Source organism: Nycticebus coucang, unplaced genomic scaffold, assembly GCF_027406575.1.
Source record: "Nycticebus coucang isolate mNycCou1 unplaced genomic scaffold, mNycCou1.pri scaffold_44, whole genome shotgun sequence".
NCBI classification, from domain to species: domain Eukaryota; kingdom Metazoa; phylum Chordata; class Mammalia; order Primates; family Lorisidae; genus Nycticebus; species Nycticebus coucang.
Window position 1 is genome coordinate 170,987 of NW_026515578.1, and position 25,435 is coordinate 196,421.

The following is a 25,435-nucleotide window of genomic DNA, read 5'->3' on the forward strand; positions in this document are numbered from 1 at the left end:
TTGCTTTATGCACATTAGATTGGATCCCCCAAAAACCTTCTTCCTCCCAGCCTCCTCACCCCTCCCCTCTCTTTCCTCTTCCCTCCTTTTTTGGGACTATAGTTATGTTTTACCAATCCTACATGTTGGAGCCCAAGATGCCGTGTCTTCATCCCAACCTAGGGCCTCATAGGAGCCGGGACCCTAGGTCTCCGGCCAGCCCACTTCAGTGTCTGGATGTGGGTTGCTGTGCCAGTTTACTCAGGGTAGGTCTTGTTCAGGTCTCGAGTGCCAAAGCACTTAGAAGTCACAGTCAATATGAGCAGAAGTGAGCATCTCAGCAGCAGTCTTAGTAGGAGAGCACCGATCAGCCATCCTCTGAGCAAGAATAGGAGCCAAAGGACGAGCCCTTGCTAACTTCTCCTGAAGCTATTTATAGAAGTAATCCTATGGTCACCTATGCACATCTAACCAATGATGAGCATTCTTTCATGCTCTCGTGCATCTCACTAATGAGACCCAATGATGTTAAATCCTTCCCCAATCTCTTATTGCCAAAGTATTTCTCACAGGTGCCTTCTATACCTATGAATGTGTAGGTTATTATATACTGATTTCATAGTAATATTGAATACATTGGATACCTTTTTTCCATTCTTGAGATACTTTACTAAGATGAGTATGTTCCAGCTCCATCAGGTAAACATAAAACATGTGATGCCTCCATCTTTTTATGGCTGCATGGTATTCCATGGCCAAATGTTTATTGCAGCCCAATTCATAATTGCCAAGTCAAGGGAGTAACCAAGTGCCCATGATAGATTCAAATTTAAACACACATTGTTTTGGTTTACCAGTACTGTGGCCATTGTCTATGTTTTGATTTATTACAATCATTACAGTATCATCAAACAATTTTTTTTTTTATTTTATGCACTGACTTATATAGCTCTTCCTACTGGAAGAGCTGGAAAAGACTGTTAGTAGGATTATTACCTCATTTCACAATTTATGTTTATGAATAGATTTTTGATATCTGAAGTCCTTTATGAAACAGTGTTAATTATGAGATATATAGCATGAAGGAAGAAATAATAATGTATCATGAGCAGGGTTTGGATGATAACCCTTTGACGCCGAGGTTCCAAATGGAGAAAATAATTCCAGTGGTATCAGTTGAGAAACTATGACTGGTATGTATGCATTTTCTTATTAATCCTTATAATAACCTGGTCAGTTATGAATTAGATATCCATTTAACATATTATGTCAATAATATTCAGAAGGTGTATTTAACAAAGTTTCATGTTAGACAATAACAGACCTAGAATATAAACTTAGCTCTATCATCCCAAAATTTCAGATCCATACTCACACATCTTAGGGGACAGACACTGAGTAGATGTATGACCTGAATGTGTCCCTTCTGAAATGAACCATCAGAGACCCTGTCTCATCACTACATCCTCACATGGTCACTCCTCATGCCCATGTGCCCCTGCCAGAGTAGTGTCTCCACCACTCTCACATTACCCCCAGCTCTGCTCAGGTTCACATGCATCTGACATACACGTAGAAGAACAAAATTATCATGCCTCTCCAATTTTCACCATTTCCAGTGATCAGGATTCCAGTCCCAACTGACTCCAAATGTTACCCTTCCCATGGCTGTGTCACAGGACTTCATTAGAATGTCAGCCAGTTTGGGCGGCACATGTGGCTCAGTGAGTAGGGCGCCAGCCCCATATGCCGAGGGTGGTGGGTTCAAACCCAGCCCCGGCCGAACTGCAACAAAAAAATAGCCGGGCGTTGTGGAGGGTGCCTGTAGTCCCAGCTGCTCGGGAGGCTGAGGCAAGAGAATCACATAAGCCCAAGAGCTGGAGGTTGCTGTGAGCCTTGTGACGCCACGGCACTCTACCGAGGGCAGTAAAGTGAGACTCGGTCTCTACAAAAAAAAAAAAAAAAAAAAAAAAAAAGTCAACCAGTTTTAGTTATAGCATCACAAGTCACCCAATGACCTTTAAATTTATTTGGTGTCCTAACATGTCTTGTTATCTTCATAAAAATTTCAGATGTTGCCCCAAGACTTTTGAATCTTGTAAATTCTCACATTCCCCATGAATTTTTTCAAATGGATTCACCTCTTACTACCCTGGTGATTTAAAGAAATGCTTCAAGTTACTGTCACAAAGTCAACAAATATCATTGGATTAAATCCCATAAGGGACAAATCTGATTAAGTTGAAAACTTGTCTCCTTGATTTTGTCCAACTATATTCCCCTCTTTCCTGCTCTGTAGGAAAATATTACTGATTGTGTCATCTTTCCTAGCCCCTCACTGCTACTTTCCCATCCAATCCCTTTAACTTGATGTCTTTATTTTTAAAATGAAACCTCCCTGCGGTGCATCTTACAAGGGTATATGTGAAACTTAGTAAATGTGGCATGTAAATGTCTTAGCACAATAACTAAGAAAATGCCAGGAAGGCTATGTTAACCACTGTGATGAAAAAATGTCAAACAGTCTATGAAAAAAGTGTATGGTGCCCCGTGATCACATTAATGTACACAGCTATGATTTAATAAAAAAATAAAAACAAAAAAATAAAATAAAATGAAACCTCCCCTAAGATGGCTTTCCTGTAGTTCCTGCCCTGTGTCTTTTTTGTTGTTGTTGTTGTTTGTTTCCTTTCAAAATGAATGCAAATGAACAATACACATTTAGTTACATTCTCCTCACTCCCCCACACCTTGCAGTTACTAAGATCTCCAGGATAGCATCTGGCAGGAGGCTGAGCCAGAGCTGACTCCTGGTGGCTGTGTGGTGTATCTGACTCTCACCCAAGGAGATTCTGTGGGTGATGGTGACCCCCTAGTCAGCTCCTGCACAGTCTCCTGCCTGGAGCTGTGCAAGCACGATGACCTGCAGCTGGTCCAGGAGGCATGACAGTGATGGCTCTGTCTGCCGGTATTTCTCCTTCTTCCTTCTTTCTTCTTCTTCTTCCCTTTTTTTTCTTTTTCATTCCTGCTCCTTCTGCACATGTTACCCTTTGCTCTGCAGATCACAGACAGACTTGAGTCTGTACTGATCTCCAACCCAGAATGAAGGAACATAAGACTTTGAGGGCTCAGGAAGAGCATTAGGGCTGAAGAGCAACACCCAGCACCCCTACCTGCCAGCCATGACTGGGCATGAGCATGATGGGCCACCAGGGCCCTAACCCCAACTGCCCATTCACACCTAGGACCAGCTACCCCTATGGCCACTTTTTCTCGCAGAAAAATGTGATGGGACTTCCCAGGTGAGAACAGAGAGGTGGTCTCATCTGTCCTGGCCTGCCCTGGGCCATCCTGTGTTATCTTGGGCCCTTCCTGCCAAAATACCTGAGATGTCAGGGGTGAGAGCTGAGCCACAACCTTCAGTGTTAGAAAAGACTCCCATCAGGGCTTCCTGAGCCCAGGGCTTTGGGCAGTCAGGAAAGAGCAGTAACATCCCTTGGATAACTCCTGCCAAAGGAGCTGGGAGGGAGCTGTCTCTGGAATGTGAGTTTCTGGTTCCCAGGGTTGCAGGTTCTGCTGGGGTCTATTGCCTAGGAAGTGACGTCACCTCTAGGGGTCCATTTCCTGGGATTCCTTTTCAGAAAATTCTTCAAAAAGGTTTCTGGGCTGCTGATTGCTCAGCCTCCACCCCTATGATGAGGCATAGCTCCCCCACAGTGCCTGGGACAGGCCTGTGCAAAGCCAGGGTCCAGCTTAAGGAGACAGAGCTTGGTGAGTCAACCCAATTTCTTCTTCTATCCAGTTGTACAGACCTTAGTTGGCCTCTGAGGGCCTTCCCAATCTCCCTTTTAGCACAATGGGAATTTTAATTCTAAAATGTGTTATTTCTTTTTTCAGTTTTAAGATAGGATTTATTAGATAGAAAGGAATACAGAGTACATTGGATACCTTTTCTTCCATTCTTGAGATGCTTTACTAAGAAGAATATGTTCCAGCTCCATCCATGTAAACATGAAAGAGGTAAAGTCTCCATCTTTCTTTAAAGCTGCATAATATTCCATGGTGTACATATACCACAATTTATTGATCCATTCGTAGATCGATGGGAACTTGGGCTTTTTCCATGACTTAACAATTGTGAATTGGGCTGCAGTAAACATTCTATTATAAATATCTTTGTTATGATGTGATTTTTGGTCTTCTGGATATATACCTAGTAGATGAATTATAGGATTGAATGGCAGATCTATTTTTGGATCTCTAAGTGTTCTCCAAACATCTTTCCAAAAGGAATGTATTAATTTGCATTCCTACCAGCAGTGTAGAAGTGTTCCCTTTTCTCCACATCCACGCCAACATCTATGTTAACCAGTGTGATGAAAATGAGTCGAACTGTTTATAAAACCAGTGTATGGTGCCCCATGATTGTATTACTGTACACAGCTATGATCTAATACTAATAAAAAAAAAATGAAGGAATACAAAGCACTGGAGCTTCCAGCAGAGGGGGAGGAACCAAGTCTGCAATGTGTTATTTTTAAACAAAATAATCTTAAAAACAATACATATTTGAGATTTATTAGTTAATTTTAAATTAAAGTGTCCAGGTCTTGTTGAAAGAACAATTATATCTGAATCAAGGTTCATGTTTTTTTAATAATTGCCTTTTGTATTCTCCCTTTCTTTCCTCATTTTAGAATGGAATTTCTCATTTAAATCTGAAAATTATCTTAGTAGTCCTCATGTTATTAGAAGAGTATTACTATAGTACTTATTTACTGTATTTTAGATTTTCTGGTGGTCTTAAAGTTTTCTTTTTGCTTTTGCTGGTTTCAAGGGGCAGTTAAACATGAAAACATTGAGCTTTCTAGATAGGTCTAGAAGAGTAAATAAGTAAAGTGATTATGGAACATGAGACACGAAGGCTAACACAATTCTATTTTTGTGTGTTGAATGCCTGGTACATAGTACTAATTCTCTTCCCTTCAAAATATAAATACTACGGTGCTAGAATTTATCTATGTCCACCAATCCTAAATGGGCCTGTTCCATTAATAATTTTAAACTACCTATGAGTGTTTGTAGGGCTCACTCAAATACATGTTTGTTTATATATACTGTATTCTAGCCAGAATAATTTTAGATCTGATCAGGTAGTAGCTATAATAAGAAAAAAAGGTGCTTAAAGCATTCTCATTCATTTTAAAATCTAAAATTATTAAATTATAATGAGATCCACATGGAGCGAAATATCAAATTATCATTAGATTATAACTAAAATTCAGATTAATACTGAATTAGTATAATTTTATAGTAATATAAAAAACAGATTGTCTTGTATCCATTGCTGACAGTAGACACTTAAATACTTATAGCAGTTTTCCCTAGTATGTATGTGCATGTATAGGGAAAAAATATGTAAGTATATATATGTGTGTGTGTGTGTGTATATCCACACACATACACACTTTTTTTCTTCACTCAGAGCATTTATTGAACACTCTGGCAAAGACGCTGTGGTAGATAATGGAGTTATAGAGACGAATCAAGCACAGGCCTGGCCTTGTAAGAACTGAAGTCTTTCTCTTCCACCCTGAAATGTTGCCAAGACAAGAGGCAGAATGAAGTGTAGGATAATTCTTCAAATTATCATTTTATATTAAGAGAAAATACTACATTTGGAATTCAACACCTTTGGTTGAGATGTGTTGTCTTTTTTTCTTGTTTTGATAGAGATGGAATTAAGTGAAAGGAGCTTGTGTTTTCTGTTGTGTCTTTAAATTTTATAATGCCTTTTATTTTTAATTTACTTCCATTCAATTATTGTTACATTGACATTCACTTCTGTATTTGATGACTTCACTCAATAATTTTGCTCTTTCAGAACGAGAAATAAACCTTTATTAATGTTTAAAATGTTAGCTATCAAAGTTCTTTATTTAGTCTGTGGATTCCTTTTAATAAAGGCATTGAAAACTGAGATCTGCATAGAAAATTCTTAGTTTTTTCTTTAAAAAGTAAAAGAAATATTATGTATATGTATATATATATATTTGAAGCCTTTATTTCTCAGCCTGCTTACTGAGAAAGCCAAAGATAAATGAAATCATGGTATAATCATAGAAACAAATTTTAATACCATTTTACAGTAAAAATATCAATATACCATTTCTACATGTAACATACAAAAAAAAAAAAAACCTCTACAAATGTGAATGTTGATTATAAGTGGCCTTATATAAAAGAGTACTTCCTGTAACTCAACTTATGTAAAGTTTCAAAATAGGCAAAGATAATTTATGGCAATAGAAGTAATGTAAAATTTTTAAAGTTTAGAAAGGGGATAATGACCACATGCAGACATATGAGACAATAGTAAAGGGTTTTATGAATGTTTTCTTTTAAAAATTCACTGTTTTATATTTATAAATTATGCACACTTGTGTGTGATATACTTAAGTTAAATACATGTTAAATTATCAAGTTACTAGCTCAAAAATCATTTTGAAAGCCAACCATTTTTATTTTTGCCTTGTATCTGGAAACAAAAAAAGAGCTAATGTCCAAATATGTCAACCTCCATCATCTTCTACTCAGAAATTTTGAAAGGCAGATGTGTATGCTGCCATTACTTTGTTTGTAATGTGAAAAGAAATTAAGACCATGTCTATACACATACTCATATGGTCTCGTATGAGAGAGATGAATGTACACAATGACCAGCAAATTGGAATCATACTAAAAGATCATGTATTTGAGGTTGGAAGGAAATAAATTCCAACCATTGGGAATCTGATAAAAGATATAAGGCATGAGGGCAGTGCCTGTGGCTCAAAGGAGTAGGGTGCGGCCCCCATGTATGCGAGAGGTGGTGGGTTCAAACCTGGCCCTGGCCAAAAATACAAGGTATAAAGTTTTATTTTTAATAATTGGGAGTCTTCAGAAAGTCTTAATTCACAATCAGTGAAACCATTGGTGTATGTGTTCAGGGCAGTAAAATCTTTGAGTTCAATAATAATATCTTTATCTTTTTTGGTACCCCACATAGTGACTTTGAGGTTCATTGAAGGGTGCAAGAAAAGTGGAAGCATGATTCTAAAGCCGCAAAACATCTAGGAAATGGAAATAGAAATAACTCAAGATTTTTTAAAAATATACAAATATGGCCATGCTAGTACATGTACTAGAAAAACATGTTATACAAATAACTAATTTGAAATTATGTATGTACATAAATCATCATAGTAATATGAATTATAATTATGATTTGGAGTAGAGGAAAACATCTGAGGATCAGAATTTTATTCTTACTGCTTGGAGTTCTAGACTTCCTTATCTATTGCAAACCTGAATATTTTTTGACTTGTAGTCACATTTTCTGTCTATATATATGCTCTCAGGTAAGAGACTCATAGTTTAACCGCATGGTTATTTCATCTATTTTTTTTTCCAACTGACAACACTCATTTTTGAGACTCGACAAATTTAAACCCCGTGAGACCTTCTTTCAGGTTAGGATTTTATTGCACCTAAGTCTGGAATATTGCCTGCCTGAGGGAATAAGGACAAGGAAACCCCACTTCAGGGAGGTGTGCACAATGGGAAGCACAAGGGGAGCAGCCATATAGGTAATTTATAACATCTGGCTAAAGGGACTTGGCAAGCACTGTCGGAAACATACTAATTTCAAATGCAAGAAGGAGAGCACTCACTAATCAACATACAAAGATCTGCATAAAGCTCTTTATCTTCGATTGAGGCTTTTTTCCTTGGATTTATACTAGAATTGACATTTTGCTCAGGATACTGATTCTGACGGCTTTAGGCCTATCTCACCTATGGTGAGTATAGAACTGAAGAAGTCAGTATGTCTTCTTTTTCAATTTTACTGTATTTTTAACTCTTTCCCACTTATTGTTATTTGTATGTATTCATGGGGTATAAGTACAATTGTGTTACATAGATATAATGCATTGTGGTGAAGTCAGGGCTTTCCATATACATGTCACTGAAGCAATGCACATTGTACCCACTAAGCAACCTCCTATCCTCCACCTTCCTCCCCCTTCCAAAATCCATTGTTCCACACTCTGCTCCTGTGTACATGTATTATTCAGCTCTCACTTAACAAGTGAGAACATACAGGATTTGTCTTTCTGTGTCTGAGTTGTTTCACTTAAGGTAATGGCCTGCATTTCATCTATATGGCTGAAAAAGACATGATTTCATTTTTTTTTTTTTTACATCTCAATAGTATTCCATTGTTTATATACCCCACATATTCTTTATCCAATCTGCCATTGATGCACACTCTAGTTGATTCCATATTTTTGCTACTATAATGGCAATATGTTGGATAAACATATTAGTGCAGGTGTCCTTTTAATGTATTGGTTTCTTTTTCTTTGGGAAGACACCCAAAAGTGGATTATGGTATATGTATACCAGGGAATATTATGCAGCCATTAAAAAGATGGAGGCTTTACCAGGTTTATGTTTACAGGGATGGATCTGGATCATATTCTTCTCAGTAAAATATCTCAAGAATGGACCAAAAAAAAACAAAACAAAAAAAAAAACAATGTACTCAATACTATAATGAAATCAATATATAATCACCCACACTTTCATACAAAAGATAAAATACAATTGTGGTCCAGAAAGAAGGAGAGAAGAGGAGGGCGAGGGTAGGGGGTGGGGTGGATAGGTGGCAGGAGGTAATTGGTGGGACCTCACATACTGTGCATATTGTAAGGGTACATGCCAAATAATAGTAAAGTATAAATGTCTAATCACAAAAATTAAATAAGTGAGGTGAACTCTATGTTAACCAGTTTGATGTAAATATTCCAAACGATATATAAAATCAGCACATTGTACCCCATAAATGCAGTAATGTACACAGTTATGATCTAATAAAAAGACAAAGGAACCCCAAAGTGGGATTGCTATATCATACAGTAGTTCTAATTTGGTTCCTTGTGAAATCTCCATACTGTTTTCCATAAAGGTTACAATAATATTCATTCCCACCAATGCTGTATAAGAGTTCTTTTTACTCTAAATTTTCCCTGGCATGTTAATCTTTTGTCTTTTTTTATTTATTATTATTATTTTTTAATTTTTTTTGCAGTTTTTGGCAAGGGCTGGGTTTAAATGGGGGTAACAGTTTTCTGTTGTTGTCAAGTTGTTCGAGTTCCTTGTATATTCTGGATATTTGTTCACTGTCAGATGTATAGTTTGCAAATGTTTTCTTCTATTCTGTAGGTTTTCTGTTAATTAGGTTGATCATTTCTTTTGCTGTGCAGCTTCATCGTTTCATTAAGTCTCACTTTAAAATTTTTGTTTATTGCCTGTGCTTTTGAGGTCTTAATCATGAATTATTTGCCTAGACTAACATCCAGAAAAGTTTTCCCAGGTTTTATTCTCCCATTTTTATAATTTCATGTCTCCCATTCAAGTGTTTAATTCATTTATTTTTGTATATGGTGGGGACATAGGTCTAACTTCATTCTTTTCCATATGAGAATTCAATTTTCCTACACCATGTGTTGAAAGAGTGTCAAATATTCCTTAGTGTTTCTTCTTGTCAATTTTGTCAAAGATCAGTAAGCTGTATGTGGCTTAATTTCTGCGTTCACCATGATGTTTCATTGATCTACATGACTATTTTTATATGCACTGTCCCATAATGTTTTGGCCACTATATCCTTCTAGTATAATTTGAAGTCAGGCAATGTGATGCCTCCAAATTTTTTTCTTTTTGTTGAAGATTGCTTTGTCTTTTCTGTCTTTTTTGGTTCCTTATGAACTTAAGAATTGCTTTTTCTAATTCCATGAACAAGGACATTGATATTTTTATAGGGATTGCTTTGAACATGTAAATTCCTTCAGGCAGTGTGTTCACTTTAACTACTATAGAACCTTTGTAAGTTGACCAGCCAAGGGACTATAGCAAACTGGGCAGCATATAGAGATGGTCAGCATAAGGCACTTGGCCCACTGTACCAGTATGTCCATGTGGTACATGTCCAGTCTATAAAAATTAGGTCAACTTGAGAATTGAAAATGCTGCACTGGCATGGGAAGAAAAGCATGCTCCCTCCTCAGCTCACACATTCACAGCACAATGGCTTGGAAAAGTAGCAAGCCCCTCAGGACACCCCCACCCCATCCCTGGAGGACACCGAACCCCAGGCCAAGGATCATTGCTGACCTAGTGGAAGATGGCCATTTGCACCCCATCAAAGCTGAAAGGCTGGCCTAGGGGCTGCAGGGCCAAGGGCACTTCAGCACAGCTGCCTCAAACACATCAAGATCCAGGAGAGTAACCGGCCACTATGAGGCCATGAACCTTTGCAACCATCCCACACTGTGACAAGAGCCTCCACTCCCCAGTGAGGACCCCTCCCAGCCTCACTTATTTATAAACCAGCAGCAGGCAGTGTGTGGCTGGCCCTTTGTACAGGCAGCCTCAAGGATGTTACTGGATGCACATTCAAGCACCTGGTAGGCGGTTCCTTCCCAGTGACTTGGCGGCAACCTGGGCCAGGCACACTGACATACTCAGACGTGTTCCAGCTCACAGATGGCTGCCTTCAAACTACTCTCCTGTGGGCTGTGGTTCTGTGCCTCTTCCCATGCCTCTGGGGTGCCTGGTCCCAGGGACGTGTTTGCAATTTTTCTACCAGTACTCCAGTGGAAGCTGTAAAACACAAACCCAATGGTGCAACAGTTCTGATTGGTGGTTTTGGTCTGTGTGGAATTCCAGAGAACCTTACTGGAGTAAAAGGACTAGCTGCAGTTAGCAACCATGCAAAGGTTGACAACTTTGGACTTCGATACAAGCAGATAAAATGTATGGTCTACTCCAGTGGGGAGAAAACGCAGAATTGGAATGACAGTACTTATCTGGTGAATTAGAAGTAGAGCTGACACCTCAGCTTGCACTTGCAGGGAAGATTCCTGCAGGTGGGGCTGGGGTTTCTGTATTTAACACCAGCACAAAGTATGGGATCCTGGTATAAGAAGGACGATTCCAATCAAATACAAAAAAGATTTCAGCATCATCACTGCCAGCAGGTCAAGAGAGGTGAGGGAGTTCAGTGGTCAATGCTTTACTGTGGAGGAAGCAATTACAGGGGCTTTAGCTTTGGTGAAAGCCTGGAAGGCAGAATGAGCAGGAAATGTAATTTTCAGGAAAATCAGGAGGAATTTCAATTTTCCAATGAGCAAAGCTGCAGCAATAACAGTGGTAGAGGTTGGAGAAATTGTGGATATTGGCACATTTGCTCCAGAAGACATTCATATTCCTCAGATTTAGGTATCTCACCTTATAAAGGGAAAAAACAATGAGAAAATAATTGAGTGTTTATCAATTCACAAAGATGTAAATGGAAAAGCCAAATTTGGGAAACCTGGAGATGATATAAGGGAACGTATCATCGAGTGGGCAGCTCTTGAGTTTGAGGATGGCATTGTCCATATCCAATACAACGCGAAGCCAATGAAGATCTAATCAATGCAGGCAGGGAAACAGCTGTTATTCTTTTTTTATTTGTTTATTTTTACATAATATACATGTGTTTATTAGGTTTCCATTTTTTTGCCTTCACAAAATTAAAAAGGCTTAAAATTTAATAACAATAACAATGTTTAAGATAAGGACTAGAAACAAAAACCTCGTAAAGAATGAATGAACATAAATACATTCAGAAAAGAAATCAGACAATTGCTACATCAAAATATTAAGCAATAATGATAATAATGCAAAGAAAGTAACATTCACATTGTCGGATAAGAGTATGTCTATAATAGAATGCTTTGACTCAGATTCAGGATGGAATCATTAGTTAATTTATTATTTTTTTTAAGTCTCAAAAAATAGACAACTGATATTTATAAATAAAAGTAAAAGATAATTTCGAAAAACAGATCATGCCAAATCTTATAGATGATAGAAAAAGAAAAAATACTTCAAGATCATTCTACTTGATCTGTGTACACCTGATATTAAAATTGGAGAAAATAGGGCGGCGCCTGTGGCTCAGCGGGTAGGGCGCCAGCCCCATATGCCGAGGGTGGCGGGTTCAAACCCGGCCCCGGCCAAACTGCAACAAAAAAATAGCCGGGTGTTGTGGCGGGCGCCTGTAGTCCCACCTACTTGGGAGGCTGAGTCAAGAGAATCGCCTAAGCCCAAGGATTTGGAAGTATGTGAGCAGTGTGATGCCACGGCACTCTACCGAGGGTGATAAGGTGAGACTCTGTCTCTACAAAAGAAATAAATAAAATTGGAGAAAATATATTATTATAAGGGGGAAATTACAAACATATGTCACTTATCAATGAGGATGCAATATCCTAAACAGCATATTAACATGTCTTTTTTCTCCAGCCATGAATCATTTGCAATGATTAGAGGGGGAAATGTCAATCTAACAATGATAGGAACAATGCAGGTTTCCAGATAAAGTGACCTGGCTAACTGGACAATTTCTGGGAAGATGATAAAAGGAATGGTGGTGCTATGGATTTAGCATCCAGTGCCAAAACCAAAGTGGTGGTCACCAAAGAGCATTCAGAAAAAGAAAATGTACATAAAAACATGAAGAAATGTACCTTACCACTGACTGGAAAGCAGTGTGTCAACTGCATTATTACTGAAAAGTAATATCACCCAGGTTATCTGTGAATCCATCAAACAATCCAAGAATGCAAGTTCATTGGTCCCAGTGATGTCTTGTTCCTGGAGGAAAGCATCAATCAACTGAAGACCATAATTATTTTAAGGCTTAAATCTGGATTCACACACAAGCTGTGTTCCATGAGGACAAGAAGAAAGGGCTAACTCTGGGCTCTAGGAAGGCCTGACGGGAAGACACACAGAAGAGCACCAGGTATGACTTTTTCACTTTCAGTAAAACTCCTGCAGTGAAACAGATCACAAACTGAAATATGGACACCTGTCCCAGGCTGGATGTTTTTCATTTTAAACCCTTTGTATTTAAGGTTTCATCTGCTCCAGGCAGCCTAGAGGAAGAAGGCTAAAAACTAGAAAGGTTTACTGTATACTAACGAGCAGTACCTGATTAGTTTTCTTCTAATATTTCAGGCTTTATGCAGCCATTTAGAATTTATTCTCTTAAAAGTACTCGACAGAGGTGGGCAGGAAGATGGCCCACTAGAGGCAAGTTTCCCCAGAGGCTCCTGACCAGAAGGGGAGATTCTGGACAGATTTGGCCTCTGAAACTGAAAGAGGGGAGCTGAGATAGGAAAAAAAATAGACAAGCACACATGATACCAGCTGTGTAAACCTGTGATTCCAAGAAAGAGGTGCTAATGAACAAATTCCAGGTAGAAAGCCTGTTGCCAGGAGAAAAAGAGTCTCCTCCCCAAAGCAGGAGACATGCTGCATTGTTTTCTCTGCAAGTGAGAAGGGGACAAAAGACCTCTCATTTTACCCCCTGAGTGAGAGTGAGAGCTGCTAAATACCGGGCCTCTTCCTCCTCCAGAGTGGCCCCCCCATAAGCCTAGGCATTATCCTGCTCAGCATGAAAATAAATACTCTCCCTGCAATTCTGAACTTTCATTCCAAGCTTTCCCCCTTGTCTGGCAGTCTGAAGGTCTACCTCCTGCAGAGCTCAGAGTGTGTGGCCATTCCCTTGGTGGTCTGGGCATTCATTATATGGATAGAAGCTGGGAAACAGTGACTTCAGTAGAGGCAGAGAGGAATGGGAAGAGAGGGACATTTGGGAGAAAGAAATGCATGCGACATTGCACTGAGGGCAGTAGCACTAACCTCTTTTCAGACTTTAAGGGTGGAGCCACTGATTCTGGTGCAGAGGTACTGACCCCTGTTAAGACAGAGCCATTACTACCTAATTGGGACTTTATTTATTTTAAATTTTCCCCTTCTTTATTTTTATTAAATCATAATTGTATACATTAATGCATTAATGGGATATAATGTGCTGATTTTATATACAATTTAGAATCCTTACATAAAACTTGTTAACAAAGCCTTCACTTCACTTAATTATTATGGTAAGACATTTGTACTCTACACTTAATGGGTTTGATATGTACCCTTGCAATATGCATGATAGACGAGGTCTCACTGTTTTACCCTCCCACCCTCCAACCACCCTTTCCCTTCCCCTCCTTCATCCTGGGCTATATTTCTGTTTTGTCTTTCATATGAAAATGTGCGTGATTATAAATTGGTTTCATAATAGTACTGAGTACATTGGATACTTTTTTTTTACATTCTTGAGATACTTTACTAAGAAGAATATGTTCCAGCTCCATCCATGTAAACATAAAAGGGGTAAAGTCTCCATCTTTTTAAAGGCTGCATAATATTCCAGGATATACAGATACCACAATTTATTAATCCATTCAAAGGCACTTGAGCTTCTTCCATGAGTTGCCAATTATGAATTGAGCCACAATAAACAATCTGATGCAAATATCTTTGTTGTAAAATTACTTTTAGTCTTTTGGATATATACCTAGTAGAGGAACTGCAGGATGGAATTGCAGGTCTACTTTTAGTTCCTTAAGTGTTCTCCAAACTTCTTTCCAAAAGTAACATATTAGCCTCCATTCCCACCAGCAATGCAGAAGTGTTCCCTTCTTTCCACATCCACACTAACGTGTAGTTTGTTGATTTTGCGATGTGGGCTACTCTTACTGGAGTTAGATGATATCTCAAAGGGGTTTTGATTTTCATTTCTCTGATGATTAAAGATGATGAGCAGATTTTCATGTGTCTGTAGGTCACGTGGTTGTCTTCTTCAGAGAAGCTTCTGTTCAATTCTCTTGCCCACAATGAAATGGGATCACTTGTTCTTTTCTTCTTAATAATTTTAAGTTCTTTGTGGATTCTGGTTATTAAGCCTTTGTCAGAAAAATAACCTGCAAATATCTTCTCTCATTCTGAGGGCTGTCTGCTTGCTTTACTTGCTGTGTTCATAGCTGTGCAGAAGCTCAGAGATCAAACTTTCACTCTTCACAGATAATATGATTTTATACCTGGAAAACCCCAGGGACTCAACTGCAAAACTCTTAGAAGTGATCAAGGAATATAAAAGTGTCTCAGGATACAAAAACCATGCTCACAAATCAGTAGCTTTTATATATACCAGTAATAGTCAAGCTGAAAAAAACAGTCAAGGACTCTATTCCTTTTACAGTAGTGCCAAAGATGAAATATTTGGGAATTCATAACAAAGGATGTGAAAGATCTCTATAAAGAGAACTATGAAACTCTGAGAAAAGAACTAACTGAAGACATTAACAAATGGAAAAACATACCCCATGCTCATGGCTTGGAAGAATCAACTTTGTTAAAATGTACATTTTATCCAAAGCAATATACAAATTTAATGCAATCCCTGTTAAAGCACCACTTTCATACGTTAAAGATCTGGAAAAATAGTACCTAATTTTATATGGAATCAGAAAAAAAATCTAATAGCCAAGACACTATTCAGAAATAAAAACAAATCAGGAGGAATCATGCTATCATATTTCAGACTATACTATAAATCTATAGTGATCAAAACAGCATAGTACTGGCACAAAAATGGAGAGGTAGCTATATAGAACAGAATAGAGAACCAAGAAATGAACCCAGATACTATTGTTATTTGATCTTTGATAAGCTTATCAAAAATTTAAATTGGGGCAAAGATTCCCTATTTAACAAATGGTGCTGGTAATTGGCTGGCAACATGTAGAAGACTGAAACTGGATCCACACCTTTCACCATTAACAAAAATTGAATCTTACTAGGTAAAAGATTTTTTTTTTACCATAACCGTTTATTAAAGTAGATACAGAACACTTCTTTTCTCAAATTTCAATACTGTTTTACATGTTTTCTGTTTGTGAAACAACTCCTATTATGTTTATAACCCCAAATTTCAATTGTTAACAGATTAACTTAATATTCACTTGTCAAACACAGTTGATAATCTTCAGGGGAAAATACATCAAAAGCATATATACAATTATAGAAGTTCTTACTATACATGTAGCATGGAAGATGCATTTTATTACTTTTTACATATTCTAAAAGACATTCAAATGAAGATAAATAGATTCAAACTGGCTGACAGACTGTTCTGTTGGTTGAGGTCCTTCATTTTATTTTTTGTGATAAGAAAATCCAAAATTATTAACATTGAATTTCTCATCATACATTCATGTAAAAACAGTTAAACTTGTAAAGGAAGATTATAGATTAACTGGTTAATTTAGGTTTTTTATACTGGCTTATTATTAAATTAATTTATTGCTGGGGATATCTGCTAGAGAAGGAAAAATGTTTTGGAGAAAATTCTTCCAGTTATTAGAATTTGGTAAAGAAACAAAATGAAAACAAAAGGAAAAAATAATTGCAAAGCCTTATGATGCTATTTTTTGGACTAGTCTTTTATGTTCAGATGATCGTTTTAAGTGTTTTCATTTTCATAAAGGTAAATACCTGAAAAGAAAGACACATTGTATATGGTTTTTCCCAAAATATAGCTTTTAAAAAAATATATACATATATCTATAAGCTAAAATTATGCAAAACCAATAAACAAAACACAGTATAGAAAGCGGATGCAGCATATAGATTATAAAATGTCCCCACAGCAGTTGGGGGCTTCCCCCTCCCTTTACCTGTTTCATGATTTTATAATCACACCTAAGTATTATCAAGCCTGAAATAAAGGCACTACTGATAACAGGTAGTGCAAAAAAGCTCAGATATTTCTTTGAATAAAATACTTTTAAATGAGTAGATTAAAATGCAAAATGGCACATTTTTTCAACTCATTCCAGTGTCAAAGCTTAACCAAAAACCTAAATATACAAATGCAGCCTGGAAACATTTTAGTGCAAATACGAAAAGTAACGGCATAATTTAGTTACTTTAAATAAGGTATTGTATGGGTAGGGATTTTTTTTTTATGAGGGACAAAGAATGTAATGGCATCTGGTGCAATGTCTTCAAACTTAAGAAAACAAAATAAGAGGTGAAAACTCACCTACTAATTATTTAATTTATCAATCTAACTTATAAGGGGAGACTAAAGTGTGATTTGTGAAGAACAAAATATTTTCTTAGATTTGTTGATGGCAGCAAAAAATAACATATGAGTTCTCCTGAAGTCTGTACACAGAAGTCAGCATTGCAAGAAGAGAACATTAAACTTGCCGAGGAGCTGGGGAGAAGCAGAGACGAAGTCACAAGTCATCGAAAGCTGGAAGAGGAAAGATCTGTGTTCAATAATCAGTTGTTAGAAATGAAAAAAAGAGAATCCAAGTACATAAAAGATGCAGATGAAGAAAAAGCCTCCTTGCAAAAATCCATCAGTATAACTAATGCCTTACTCACAGAAAAGGATGCAGAGCTGGAAAAACTGAGAAATGAGGTCACAGTGCTCAGGAGAGAAAACGCCTCTGCCAAGTCCTTGCATTCAGTTGTTCAGTCTCTAGAGCCCGATAAGGTGAAGATTGAGCTCAAGGTAAAGAACTTGGAGCTTCAACTCAAAGAAAACAAGAGGCAGCTCAACAGCTCCTCAGGTAATACTGATACTCAGGCAGAAGAGGATGAAAGAGCCCAGGAGAGTCAGATTGATTTCCTAAATTCAGTAATAGTGGACCTTCAAAGGAAGAATCAAGATCTCAAGATGAAGGTAGAGATGATGTCAGAAGCAGCCCTCAATGGGAATGGGGATGAGCTCAACAATTATGACAGTGATGACCAGGAGAAACAGTCTAAGAAGAAGTCTTGCCTCTTCTGTGACATTTGTGACTGCTTTGAGCTGCATGACACAGAGGATTGTCCTACCCAGACACAGATGTCTGATGACCCTCCCCACTCTACACACCATGGCAGTCAGAGTGAGGAACGCCCGTACTGTGAGATCTGAGAGATGTTTGGCCACTGGGCAGCCAACTGCAATGACCACAAGACCTCCTGATGAAGCCTCAAGTCAAGAACTTGGCTTTTTCAGGCGTGTTAGTGTTTAAGCAATTTAACACCAGCATTGTGTGTACAGACTTCAGGAGAACTCATATGTTAATTTTTGATGCCATCAACAAATCTAGGTAAAACATTTAAACGTAAGACATCACACTATAAAGATACTTTGAGAGAGTGCAGGGCAAACCCTTGAAGAAATTCACCTGGCAGTATCCTTTATGAGGGGACCCCTCCAGGCAATTGAAGCAACACCAAAAATACATTACTTGGATATTATCAAAGTAAAAACCTTCAGATTGGAAGTTTAATGGGTGGGGGTGCTGACCGTGATTTGGACATTCAAGTGTGAAGCCACTGACTCCTGGTTGGGACTTTTGCCTGTGGGAGTGTGGACTCTCAAAGGGTGCAGTCATTGATGCCTGGTTTGGACTTTAAAGGGCTGGGCACTGACACCATGTTTGGACTTTGAAGGGTAAATGAACTGATTTCCAGTTCAGACTTACAAGGCTGGAGGTGCTGATGCCTTAGTCCTAACTGTGGCTAGTGATCTTTTCAGAATTGGTCATACACAGGAGGGGGCAGTCTCCATCCTCTTGTGTATGTTGGCTGTAAATGTCTGTGGATTTCTACTATCTAGGAATTAAGAGACCCTTTGATCTCTCCCTACCAGGCAGCGATTGTACTGTCCAGGTCAATCTGTTGAGAACTCTAGACATGGGCTGTCCACCTGGGGTCTCTCTGAGGTTGAGCTGTGGTTGTTTTGAAGTGGGAAAGAACTGAATATCCTTCACCATCTGTCACTTATCAAAGGAAAAATGACAATGTGTCTGGGTTCCTTTATAGATACTCTATGCTAGTCCATATATCTACATCTCTGTTTTTCTGCCAGTACCACGCTGTTTTAATCACGATAGACTTGGAGTATAACCTAAAATTTGGCAACGTGATGCCTCCAGATTTCTTTTTGTTTCTAAGAATTTTATTTACTAATAGGGTTTTTCTGGTTCCATATGAATTGACGTACTATTTTTTCAAGATCTTAAAGGTCTGACATTGGTGCTTTGATGGGTATTGCATTGAATCTATAGATTTCTTTGGGTATTATGAAAATTTTAACAATGTTGATTCTTCCCAGCCATGGGCATGGTATGTTTTTCCATTTGTTAACATCTTCGGCTAGTTCTTTTCTCAAGGTTTCATACTTCTCTTTACAGATATGTTTCACATCTTTTGCTAGATATATTTCCAAGTATTTCATCTTCTTTGGCACTACTGTAAAAGGAATAGAGTCCTTGACCATATTTTTGGCTTGACTATTGTAGGTATATATAAAAGCTACTAATTCACAGGTAATGATTTTGTATCCCGAGACACTGCTATATCCCTTGATCACTTCTAAGTGCTTCATATTTGAGTCCCTGGGGTTTTCCAGGTATAAGATTATCTGAAAAAGTGAGAGTTTGACCTCTTCTGTCCTTATTTGAATAACCTTGATCCCCTTCTCTTGCCTGATTGAGAAGTCTAGGACTTCTAGTATTGTGTTGAATAACAGTGGTGACAGTGGGCATCCTTGTCTAGTTCCAGATATGAGTGGAAATGTTTTCAATTTTACTCCATTCAATACACTATTGGCTTTGCATTTGCTGAAGATGTCCTCTATCAGTGTAAGATATAGCCCCTCTAAGCCTATTTCTTAAGTATGCTAATCATGAAAGGATATTATCAAAATCCTTTTCTGTATCAATGGATAGAATTATATGGTTTTTGATTTTATTTATATGGCATATTATAATTATAGGTTTATATATGCTGAGCTAAACTGGTAACCCTAGAATAAAACCAACTTGAACGTAGTGTATAATTTTTTAATATGTTGTTGAATTCTTTTTTATAGGATCTTATTGAATATTTTTGCATCAATATTTATTAATGGTATTATTCTATAATTATCTTTCTTTGTTGGGCCATTTCCTGGTTTGGGAATCAGGGTGGTATTTGCTTCATAGAATGTTTGGGGAGGATTCCTTCCTTAACTTTGTTTTAGAGAATATCATGTAATGTAGGTACTAGTTCCTCTTTGAAGATTTGGTAGAATTCTGATGTGAAATCATCTGGTCCCAGGATTTTCTTTTTTTGGAGAGTCTATATACTTGCTGCTATTTCAGTGCAGAATATAGGTCTATTTGAAATCTCTAATTCTTTCTGGTTGAATTTAGGAAGGTGGCGTACTTCCAGGTATTGGTCCATTTCCTCCACATTTTCATATTTCTGAGAATAGAGTTTTATTACAGTAATCATTGAAGATTTTTTTTTTGAATTTCTGTGTTATCTGTTGTTATTTCCTTTTTTGTTTCTGATAGAAGTTATTATAGATTTTACTTTTCTGTTTATTGGTTAGTCTAGCCAGAGATTTATTGATTTTATTCACCTTTCCAAAGAACCAAATTTTTGTTTTGCTGATCTACTGAATGATTCTTTTGTTTTCAATTTTATTTAATTCTGCTTTAATTTTGGTTATTTCTTTTCATATGGTGGGTTTGTAATTAGATTGTTCTTCTTTTTCCAGTTTCTTGAGATTTCCTAATAAGTTGCTGACTTGCTCCCTTTCTGTTTTCTTGATGAAGGTATCTAATACTATGTATTTCCCTCTAAGGACTGCCTTTGCAGTATCCCACAGTTTCTGTCTTCATTATTATTTTGATCGCCAAATCTGATGATTTCTTTCTTAATCTCATATTTAATCCAGCTATCATTCTTTCCATGACTTTGTTTGAGTATGAAGATTTCTGCTACTGTTGAGTTCAATTTTTATTCTGTCATCACAGTCCAAGAAAGACAATGAATCATTTCTATTCTTTTGAATTTGTTACAATTAGACTTGTGTCCTAAGATATGATCAACTTTGGAGGATGATCCATGGGATGAAGAGAAGAATGTGTATTCAGTTTTATTAACATGAAATGTTCTGTAAATTTTCCCCAGGGTGAAGTTTAAGTACATTGTTTCCTTCTTTAGTTTCTTCGTGGAGGGTCTATCCAGAACTGCCAAAGGGGTGTTAAAATCTCCAACTATTATACTGCAGGAAGATATCAAATTAGTCATGTCAGTTAGTCTTTCCTTTATAAATTGAGGAGCATTCAGGTAGGGTTTATAAATGTTAATTATTGAAATCTCTTCACGGTGAGTGTTTCCCTTGACAAATATGTAGTATCTTCCTTATTTTTTCTTATTTTAGTTGGCTTAAATCAAATTATATCTGCAAATAAGATGGCAACTCCTGCTTTTCTGATTTTCATTTGCCTGTAAATGAATGACCCATCCTTTCATCCTGAGTCTTTCTTTCTTCTTTGAGATAAGATTAGTCTCCTGTAGGCTACAGACATATGGTCTGAGTTTTTTTGTTTGTTTGTTTTTTATCCAGTCACCCAACCTGTGTTTCTTGGAGGAGAATTTAAGCCATTCACATTATGGAAGAATTGATAGGTATATTAGTGTATTGGCTGTCATGTTTTTCAAAGGTCCTGTGTATATTTTTAATTATTTAACTGTTGCAGGAATACAAGGCCCAATGAAGAGAAAGAGCAACCAAACACCACGTTTATAAGAGGAAGGGCTTTATTCACCAGCCGGGAGCTTACGGCATAGAAGAATTCCAAATGGAATTCCATGCTCCCCAACTGTCTTGGTCTTTCCCTTTTTATTGACAGTCAAAAAGTTCCACCCCACAGGTACCCTTCTCACCGGCCACTTTGAATCAAGCAGGAGATGACATTCCCGCCCCTACAGAACTACAGGATTTCACAGAACTTGGAAATTTCCAAGTTTCAGGAAGTTAAGTTTACAAATACCCAAGAGCTGAGTCACCGTGGAGAGGACCCTGCATGTGTATACTTGTGGTCTCCTTGAGAAAACCTGTTCTTCTAGATCTCACCCTTCTCGGGTATCATCTCTCATTCCCCCTTTTTGAGACTCCAATATATTTTAATTTGGGGTCTCAATATCAGCTTGTTTCTGCAGGTGCAAATATTAATTACTTTTCAGCACTGAGATTTTAGGGACTGTGACTCTTGGTGGGTTCTCTACTCAGGCCTTAATAGTACCATGGTGGTGCGCTAATATACATATGAGTTTTTACTTTTCCCTGTGACATTTCCCCCCTTTGCCCAAAGTTCAAAGTCCAATTAAGATAAGTCCCTCAAGGAGTTTCCTCAGGCTTCAGCCATGCATTGACCAGCCAGCTCCCAGTATGTGCCTGGAGCAGGGCATGTCGATTGTCGCAGGGTATGTTGATTGTCTTAAAAGTTTCCTTTACTTTCCAAGGGTCAGGGAAGCCCTATTCAGCCAGCTGTGATGACTCTAGATGAGGATTCTTTCCATCTTCACTGCTGTGCGTGTGGTCAGAATGATGGTGTAAAGTCCTTTCTACCTTGGTTTCAGGGGGACCAAGTTCTGATTCCAGACCTATACTTGGTCCCCTTGATCTTCCAGAGAGAAAAGATGTAAAGACGCAAATGACTAAACAGAACACAGTTAATTACCCCGGTGGAGATTTTCCTTGTTACTCTTTATAGGGTTTTTGTCTATTCAGTTCAGTCTTTCCAAGTTCTTTTAGGAGTTCCAGCTTAATTGCAGAAAATTGAGAGAGGCCTCTTTGAACAACACCAGTGGCAAGGCCTGCCAGTTAAGCTTTGCTTCCTGACAGAGTTTACCAATTTCTGCTCTTATGGTACTGTTTATGCACTTTACCCTGTCTAAGCTTTGAGGCCTATTAATTATTCAAAGTTTTAGCTTATTATTTGTCCTAGTTCTGTTATGAAGGCTAGCCCATTGTCAAATTTAAAACAGTGGCTACCTAAACCATGGGACGATTTTTCTGGGAAATATTTTTACTACTTTAGGAGTCCTTTTTATCCTGATGGGGAAGGCTTTTACTTATTCCAAGTCTGATAGACCATCACCAGCCAGTACTTGTTCCCTCTAAACCTGGTCATTTCAGTAAAGTCTACCTGGAAGTCCTTGAAGGGCATTGCTCCATACGAATGGATCTCTGGGGGTACCGCTGGTTCTTGGCACGAACTGAACTGGCTGCCGGTGACACACTGTAGACTGACAGTTTTGGCCAGGGCTGCCAGGTGGGAGATGTAGAAGTATTGGCCAAGCAACTTCATCAAATATTCCTGTCACCACGGTGGCTCCTAGAATCTGGGGACTGCTACTCATTCGTCTGGCATCTTTATTCATCCTCCCTCTGCTTCCTGATTCCCCTCTGCTGCTAACCATTTCTTCTCCTCCCAGGAGTAGATAGGGGTGATCACAGGGACCCATGGGATGAGGGGAGCCACTCGTGACACCTGTTACATCTGGGAGGCAGCCCTCTTTGACTCAGTGTCAGCTCTGGTGCTCCCCTTAGTGATGGTGGAAGCATCTCTTTGAAGTTCACGACAGTGCATAACTGCCACTTTCCGAGGTTTCCATACTGCCTCTAGCAACTGAAGTTATCTCCTGCTGATACTTAATGTCTTTTTTTTCCCCCAGAATTTAATAGTCCCTTCTCCTTTTACAATGTCCTGCATACTTGGAGAGTCAAAAAAGTATACTTAGAGTCTGTGTAAATATTTATACTTTTTTCTTGGCTTAACTCTAAGGCTTGGGTCAAGGCAATTAACTCAGCCTTCTGAGCAGATGTCCCTTGAAGTAGAGGCTTAGCCTCCACAGTCTCTGTTAAGGTAACCACTGCATACTCAGCCCGCCACTCACCTTGCGCTGTCACGTAACTACTTCCATCTACATACAAGTCCCAGTCTGCATCTGTCCAAGGCTGGTCACACAAGTCAGTTCTTCTAGAGTACACATTATCTATAACTTCTGTACAGTCATGCTCAGTCTCTCTTCCACTCACTGGAAGGAGCGTGGCTTGGTTTAGAGTGTTGCATTAGAGAGCCAAAAGTGTCCCTCAGTGTCCACTAAATTGACCACAGAGTGCGGTACTTTCACTCTGAGATCGTGCCCTAGAGTCAGTGTATGAGCTTCTTGCACAAGGAGAGCAGTAGCAGCTAGAGCCTGTAAATAGGGTGGCCAACCTTTTGCCACTCTATCCAACTGCTTAGAGAGGTAGGCTACAGGCCTTGGCAAGGACCTAAACAGCTGGGTTAATATACCCACAGCCATTTTATCACTCTCTGAGACATACAGAGTAAAAGGCTTGGCCAAGTTTGGCAGTCTCAATGCAGGTACAGCCATCAGCCTCATCTTTAGCTGGGAGAAGGCATGTTCCTCTTTTCCTCCCCACTCCAAGGGCACTCTCTCCTCTCCTTTAGTTGCCTCATACAAGGGCTTAGCTAAAATGGCAAAGTTAGGGATCCAAAGACGATGGAAGCCAACTGGGCCTAAGCATTTTTAAATCTGCTTTTGTCTCATGGGGTTGAGGAGGTAATTAATGACCCGCCTCCATTTCATGCCTAGATACCTCTACCCCTGCTGGATAGTAAATCTTCGATAATGTCCTGGCTGCTGGCAAATCTGGGCCTTCTGTTTGGATAATTTATAGCCACATACCTCTAGATGTCATAAAAGACAGTCCATACCTCGGGCACAGGCCTCCTGGGTAGAATGTCCTGAAAGGAGGTCATCGACATATTGGAACAGCACACATTCTAATTCCTCAGCCTGGAATTTCTGGAGGTCACAAGCCAGCCCTTCTCCAAAAATTGTGGGTGTTTTGAACCCCTGTGGCAACCTGGTCAATGTGTACTGTTTCCATGTCTGGTCTCTCCCACTGGAAAACAAACAGTCTCAGGCTTCCCAGAGCCAGCCTTATACTGAAGAAGGGTTCTTTTAAGTTCATACAAGAGGGCCATTTGGCTTCTGCTGGCAGCAGATTCAGCAGAGTAGGATGCAGTGTTTACAGTTACACCATTTACTGGGAAATTCTAGATAACATTTAATACTGCACAAGTTTTCCAGTGTAGCCAACAGGTGACCTTTGTGGAGTCTTAAGGCTTCAGAGTAAATATAACTACTGCATGTAATTCTATACTCTTTGGCCAGTCTCTTAGTCCCATTTAACAGATCAATTTAGTAAAACAGTTAGGTCTCATTTTATGAGTTGACAGTACAGACAAGGCTGGGATCTAAATACAGGTGGACCACAGCCTCTTTTTCCTCCTTTTAAACTATTTTTATCTCTCCAATTTCTCTTTTTACTAAAGGCAAATTATAGTAGAACTAACTTATTTGCCAAAATAAACTGTACCTTCAGTATACGGGGTCTGATTATTTGCATAAAGTGCAGTAAGAATAATTAATTATTAGACATCTAGGATCTTCTTTTCTTTAAAATTGATTTTGCTGGAACCTCTTATAAGGAATCTCAGGCTGGACTTTTTGAAATCCTTTCAGAACCCAGGTTTCAACTGTGCCTTTAGATACCTGTATGCATTGGGTAAATTCCTCTTCTCTTGAAGTTCCCAAGCACAT

At 38.5% G+C, this 25,435-nt stretch overlaps 2 pseudogenes; both read left to right on the forward strand.

Moving 5' to 3' along the window:
* Positions 1 to 10,567: 10,567 nt before the first annotated feature.
* On the forward strand, positions 10,568 to 11,497 carry LOC128579300 (succinyl-CoA:3-ketoacid coenzyme A transferase 1, mitochondrial-like; annotated as a pseudogene).
* Positions 11,498 to 17,126: 5,629 nt separating this feature from the next.
* LOC128579301 (CAP-Gly domain-containing linker protein 1-like) lies at positions 17,127 to 17,957 on the forward strand (annotated as a pseudogene).
* The last annotated feature ends 7,478 nt before the right edge of the window (positions 17,958 to 25,435 follow it).